We start from the raw sequence: 6404 nt of genomic DNA, 5'->3' as shown, positions 1-6404 counted from the left end.
CACAAAATATCTCTTGGAGGTTTCTAGGCATGGGAGCTGTCGGATTGCTGCTTCTGAAGAAACAACTGAACCTGGGTTGTCAATGAGAAAGAGTACTCAGTCATCTTCTAGTCTCCAGCCTCCAAAATCGCAAATGGATCAGGATAATGCAAAGGACGCCTCTTCTTCTTGTCTTACTAGATCTCGGGCTGCCTCAACTTCTAAAATTGTTCTCCCAAACAACCTATGTAGTCCTTTAGCCAAAGCTCCAATAGTACCTTCAGAATCAACAGTAGCAGTCTGTACTCATGAGGAGCTTCACGCAGAACTGCAAAAGGAAGCAGCGGCACCCCAAATGAAGACAAGTGCTTACAATATGCAGGAGGGTCAGGAAGAGTCCACTATAAAGAGATCAGAACCAAAGGTGGAAGCGATCTAGGAGGTTTCTAGGCATGAGAGATGTCAGATTGTTGTTTCTGAAGAAACTGCTGAACTTGGGCCAAATATAACTCCAGATAGATGCTCTTGGGGAAGAAAAAATGGTTAGAGAACCGAAAACAAGAGGCAGAACAAAAACAGATCTCGAGGAGGAAGGAAAGCAGAACTTGGGAGACGAAGTTGGAGAGAGAGGATCTCCTTTCCAAACTGGTACAGGCTTGAGAGATGGAACAAAGAAGAGGTTGTGAGAGGACCACAAGGTGAAGGAGGAGATGTATCCCAAGGCAGAAAGAGCCCACCTGAGTTCTGAAGTTGGCCCAGCTGAATTTTGAAGCTGGAAGTTCTTGAAGGGCTATTCCACAACACTGTGTTACTTTTTCTCTGTAATTTGTTTTTGGGGATGTCTACATCTTCTTGTATAATAATAATGATGATGATGATGATGATGATGATGATGAAATGATTTGACCTGCAGAAGCTTCTGAGGCTTGGTAGAGCTTCTAAGGTTTCTTCCATGTGCTCAGGTTGTATTCACCTCTGTACTGTTTTATTTTTCTCTTCCATTCCCTTATAGACAGGAAGGGGGGGCGGGACCTCACATGAACTGAATATGCCTCATTCTGCTGTATTTTCAGCCTGTGATGAAACTTTATTTTCCACCTTAAAATGGTGAGATTAACAGTAGCATATCCAATTCCATGGATGGAATGTGAAGCCCAGACATATTTCTACACATCCAGCCCTGCAGCCTTAACCACATATAACACTCTCATTGATGTTTTGAGGCTTGCAGGAGACCAGGGTGCAATTAGGGAGGAGAGCTTTATGCATGTGGGGGTGAGGCAAGTCCATTTTAGACTTTCCCCCCTCCATAAACACACCTTTCTTACTTCAGGCTGTTTTTCCTTACCACCTGAGAAACTGAAGATGGGAAAGACTCATTCAAATTTCTGTGCACTGACTGCACGTTATTTTACCTTCCATGAATTTTCTGTGCACTTTTCTGAGGTAGGTTTAAATTTTCAATGTCTACAGGCAGTTCATGAAATCGTAAAGGACAGCCCCAAAAGTACTGCTGGATTTCCTACTTTCCTAACCCCCCAAAAATCCTTTGGTTTTTTTGTTTTGTTTTTCTCTAAAGTAGATATATTGAGCACTTTAAGTGCACAAATCCAAATTTCCACTTAAATCCCTCCCACAACATAAAGTCTGGAGGCAACCTATGGTTTACCACAGGCATAGGCAAACTCAGCTCTCCAGATGTTTTGGGACTACAACTCCCTAGCTAGCAGGACCAGTGGTCAGGGATGATGGGAGTTGTAGTCCCAAAACATCTGGAGGGCCGAATTTGCCTGTGCCTGGTTTACCAGCTTCAGAACAAAGCCAAAGAAATCAACATTAAACCATAATTTTAATATTGGGGCTTGTTCTGAAGCTAGCAACCAGAGCTTCCCAGTTTGGGCAAACTGAGAAACTGTGGTTAGTTGAAGAATTTCTAGCTTGTTTGCTCACACCACAAAGGGAGAGCCGATGGGGCTGGGTTATGTAGGCAAAATACCTAATTGAACAGGCTCAATTTCCCTCATTCATTGGAATCCGAAATTCAGGATAAGAGCAGAACCAATCGCAGAAGTTTCAGGCGGAGACATGGACATTTTTCTAAAGCTATGTCATTGAACCCATAACAGGGATGCTTCATGTCTCAGCCGGTTATCTCTGGTACGTCTTCTGAATCGGAATGGGTGTGAGAAGGCGACATCTCCTGGAAGTCCTCTCGCTGTATTAAGTTCTCTAGCACATGGCCACAAAAGTGTAATATTTTAAAAACTGCAACATTGATTATTCCAGCTGATGTATGGATTGACTGATTTTTATTTCAACGGAGCTGCTGGAGAAATACCCTGCTAGATATTTGCTAGAGAAGCAGCCTTCCAGCAAGATGTCCCCTTCCAACCATCTCGTAGCCACGGACACCCGCGTTTTCTTTCGCCCTCGCCGGCGTCACCAATAGAATGAGAATGCGACGTTCGCGGGAGCCTTTGTACTAGAAAAGGAAATGGCAGCAGACCCCCTTGACAATGAGCTCCAGTTCCAACCGAGCACAGCCTGCCCCATAAAACCCCCCCACAGAAGCTCCTCCAGTTCCCCGCGTTACTCATTATGCATCCCCGGTGATCGTGCCGCCGATGCGGAAGGGGCAACTGTGAAGGCTCACATTGATTCCCCTTTTCATAGGAGAGGAGATTGTTGGCGGAAGATCACTGCTAGCAGTCCCTTGCGACAGATTTTTTTCCAACGCGTTGCAGGCAGGTTGGCCGGCTGCCTGACAATCGGCTGTTGAGTGACATATTTTGGGCAGAGCCGTGGCAAAATGGGAGCCATGTGGCTGATGTTAGTAAACATTATCCCGCACAGACTCGCAGGACACCGTCAGCAGCGGGAGGGTGAATGGCTGGCAGGCTGCGTGAACTGGACACACAGGCAGCTAAGCACTACCTAGGAGACGCAAGCCAAGGCCTACAATCTAGCAGCTGCTGCGGTTGCCAGGGCAACTAGAGACGAGGGAACAATGAGCTGGAAATCCAGCATGCAAGCTTTTATTGAAAGGCTTCCCCGCTACCCAGCCCAAGCAAGGTTACACTCCCCAACCCCCCCCCCTACGTTAAAAAAACGTTTTCGAGTGGCGGCAGCTCGCTGTTGTTGTTTTGGTTATTGTTGCTGCATGGATCAATAGAGATATAGATATAAAGCACAAGAAGCAATAGTGTACAGAGCCATTTCCTTTCCAAAGAACGGTGTGCGCAATTGGCGACGTGCTTTTGCTCCGTGTGTGGACTATACAAATGATAGGCGCACATACAGATCTCCTGCCTTTATATCCATTCCATCATAGTAGGGTGAAGAAAACATGCACGGCGGAAAATAAGAATGAAATTCATCTGAGAGGATACGTTTTCAAGCAGGAAAACAAAACGATTCTCTCCCCTCAACCCCCCCACCCCGGGGTAGGGGAAATTACCCCTCGCTTCTCCTTCACACCACAAGTACTAGGCATACAAATCAACCTAACCATGCAAAATATAGTCTTATTACTTAAAAAATGTAGTCTGTAACAGAAAACGCACAGGGTTTTTCAAAATTCATGTTTCGCTCTAGTTATTTTCCCTGCATTTTTCAGTGTATTAGCGCCTTGTTTCCAAATTAAGATCAGTTTGGCTGCTCTTTTAATTACTGTAGTAAAATCATTTCACATGGGACCAGGTATTCTGCCATTTCACTTACAAACCTAGCTAATAACCTCCCTCCAGATTTTTTGGGTTACAGTGGGCCCTAGCCCGGGTTGGAAGAAAGCTAACGTTTGTTTGCCTGAACCATTAACCAACCGTGCCAAAAACGAACAGGTAGTTTTTGTTATTACCTGCCTCCCTACATATCGCTGTTATTTGTGGGATAAGAAGAATAGGGGAGGGGGAACCCTTTTCTAAATCTTTCCTACTTTGTCACAGACAGACAACCAGGCTAGCGGCTATTTACAACCCTGAATTGAAGGCTTTATGTGCTGGGTCCAGTTCGTACGGTTGGTAACGAAGAAACATTGAGCATGTGGCCGTGCGTGGACATTTGTACCCTATATTCTTGCAATTAATCTGCCTCAAGGAAGTGGGGCAAAGATAATAACTAGTAGGTTATTATACTCAACACACACAGTACTGCGAGAATAAATATTTTGGAGTTTTTGACTATGAAAAGCCTAGCATTATGAATTTAAAGTGCCATTGTTGAAAAAAAATGTAGCGGAGCTGACATTTAACATGTTAAACTAAACGGCAATGGGTTAACTGTATTCATAGAAAGAAGTCATCGCGGAACAAGGGCTTTTATGGGGCAGGAGGGAGATAACCTTGAAGCACAAGCATTTTTACAAAATGCATATTCTCCCAAGAATGGCTTAGAATGCTCATTGAAATACAAAACGCATTAGAAAGGTATATATAATGCATTGCGTTTTGAGTAAGGTAAAGGTAATACATATTTTGCACTCAAGACTGCAATTCAAGGTAGCCACACCAGAGTCTTTTTGAATCGGTGGTCTGGTCACTCAGAGAATTGCAATTGCAATGCAATGCAGGAATATGCAACTCTCCCATATGGGGACTGAACTTGCAATCTTGGCATTCTCAGCACTATGCTCTAACCAACTGAGCTACCCAGGCTGACGCACAACTGCAATATACAAAGTTAAGCCCGGCTAAGGCCTTCGTTTCTGTGGGTTTAAGCATGGACTGTGACCTCTGGAAGGTTTCTATGCATTGTGACTTATCTGCAGCTTATGGGGCAGCTTTCCTTCAGCTCTAGGGTCACACCCTTTTGGGACAGAAAAAAATGGCCTAAAATATGGACCCCATTAAAATGCAATGATTCGGCAATAACACAGTATGGATTCTCTGTAAAGGCTGGGTAGGCAAGCTATGCAGATTCTGGAGAGGAGGACTAGCATGGAAGTAAACGTTGCATTCAGAGGCCTGGGTCTCTTGAAGATGAGAATCTGGGATTCAGACTAGGCTTTGCAGAGGAAGAGTCTTATTTTATACTTCCTACTTTCTACACTGGCAGACTGCTGTTCTTTCCCGAATCTTTATTGTCCTGTCAGCTTAGCATAAGTCCTGGTGTGGGTTTCCTGGTGTGAGGAAACCCTAGCCTGGAGAAAGGAATGGTTCTGGCACAAGCATGAGAGTAAACCTAGCTTTTCCTAAGAGTTAAAAAGTCATTCCAGGGCTGTGTTTGAGTATAGGAAGATTGTCGGCTCAAAAACGTTAGCTCACCAATGTCAAAGAGTGTAGGTAAACTGCTGCCTTTTCCGCAGGGATTTTACACGAGGAAAAAGCCAGTCTGTACTTCGATGGCAGAAAGGAAACCCATCAGAGTTGTTCAATTCTTCCCCCATTAGGTCCCAAGGTGAGTTTGTAATGTCTTGCATGAGATACAGGTAATAGAGATGTCAGTGGTCAGAGATGTCTCTTATCACATCAGGCCCTTAGCTAATGGTGAAGTACCACTGTGATACCATACCCTCCAACATTTCTGCAATGAAAATAGGGACATCCTATTTTTACTTTTTGAAATATTGAAACTAGACTCTATATGGAATTTAAGTCCCACTCCCTGATTACAACGTCGGGTTACCTTTGGGGGGATGCAAAGTTGTTGAGCTTTTTGGGCAAAATCAAAAACTTTTTTAAAAGGCCATTTTAAAGCTCTTTTTAATGGAAAAGCGGCAAAAATGGCACTGCTGACATGGGTTGCCATAAGTCCGGATTTTCCCAGACATTTCCTCCCGATTTCCATCCAGACACTGCTGCTGGCTGTGGAATATTGGATATGTCAGGAAGATATGTATGCAACCCTACTCAAACATTACTTCTCACACACTGCAAATTTTGCCAAATCATTCCCTTCATAGCCTTCTAAAGAAAAATAGCTCAGTAGGCTACAAAAATTACAAAAAGCTAAGCCCCCACCTCTGTAATGTGAGCATTGGTAATTGAAAGTAATCTGGCAGGATCTGAAATTCAGTATAGTCTGTTCTGGTACAGACGGGGAGAATCAAAATAGTTATTGGGGTTAGAGCATGAGTTTATGGAGGAAAATAACATCTCTGAAGTCAACAGCATGTAGAACTCCTTTTTGTTTTTCATGTGAGTATCCGTATGCAGACATTAGAAAGAATATTTCTGCTTTGATTCAGAGCGTTTGCAGTTATAACGATATGAGCCTAAACAGGTGAACTGTGGTTTGTGACAGCTAGATGGTTATGAGAGAAACTTCTGAGCCAGAATTATGGTCTCTGGTGAATAGCTCGCCGCAGCTCTGTTTGTGTAGATGTCCAAGGGTGAAGAACACTAATACAGTTGTCTGTGCGCAACTGTAACAATCTGCTTATTGTGTATTTTAAAAAAGCAATTCTTCATGCTGGCTAACAGGTGGCA

General features: G+C 43.8%; 1 long non-coding RNA gene across 1 annotated transcript; it reads right to left on the bottom strand.

The window, feature by feature from the left end:
- Positions 1-2271: 2271 nt before the first annotated feature.
- LOC309528928 lies at positions 2272-3115 on the bottom strand. Its single transcript, XR_014217991.1, has 2 exons — positions 2633-3115; positions 2272-2461 (listed from the first exon to the last, which is right to left on the bottom strand). It is a non-coding gene; the product is annotated as an uncharacterized lncRNA (long non-coding RNA).
- Positions 3116-6404: the final 3289 nt, after the last annotated feature.

The sequence above is a fragment of the Podarcis vaucheri genome (assembly GCF_965113315.1).
Source record: "Podarcis vaucheri genome assembly, chromosome: 3".
NCBI classification, from domain to species: domain Eukaryota; kingdom Metazoa; phylum Chordata; class Lepidosauria; order Squamata; family Lacertidae; genus Podarcis; species Podarcis vaucheri.
The sequence above is the reverse complement of the archived record's forward strand: the minus strand, read 5'-3'. Positions and strand labels throughout refer to the sequence as shown.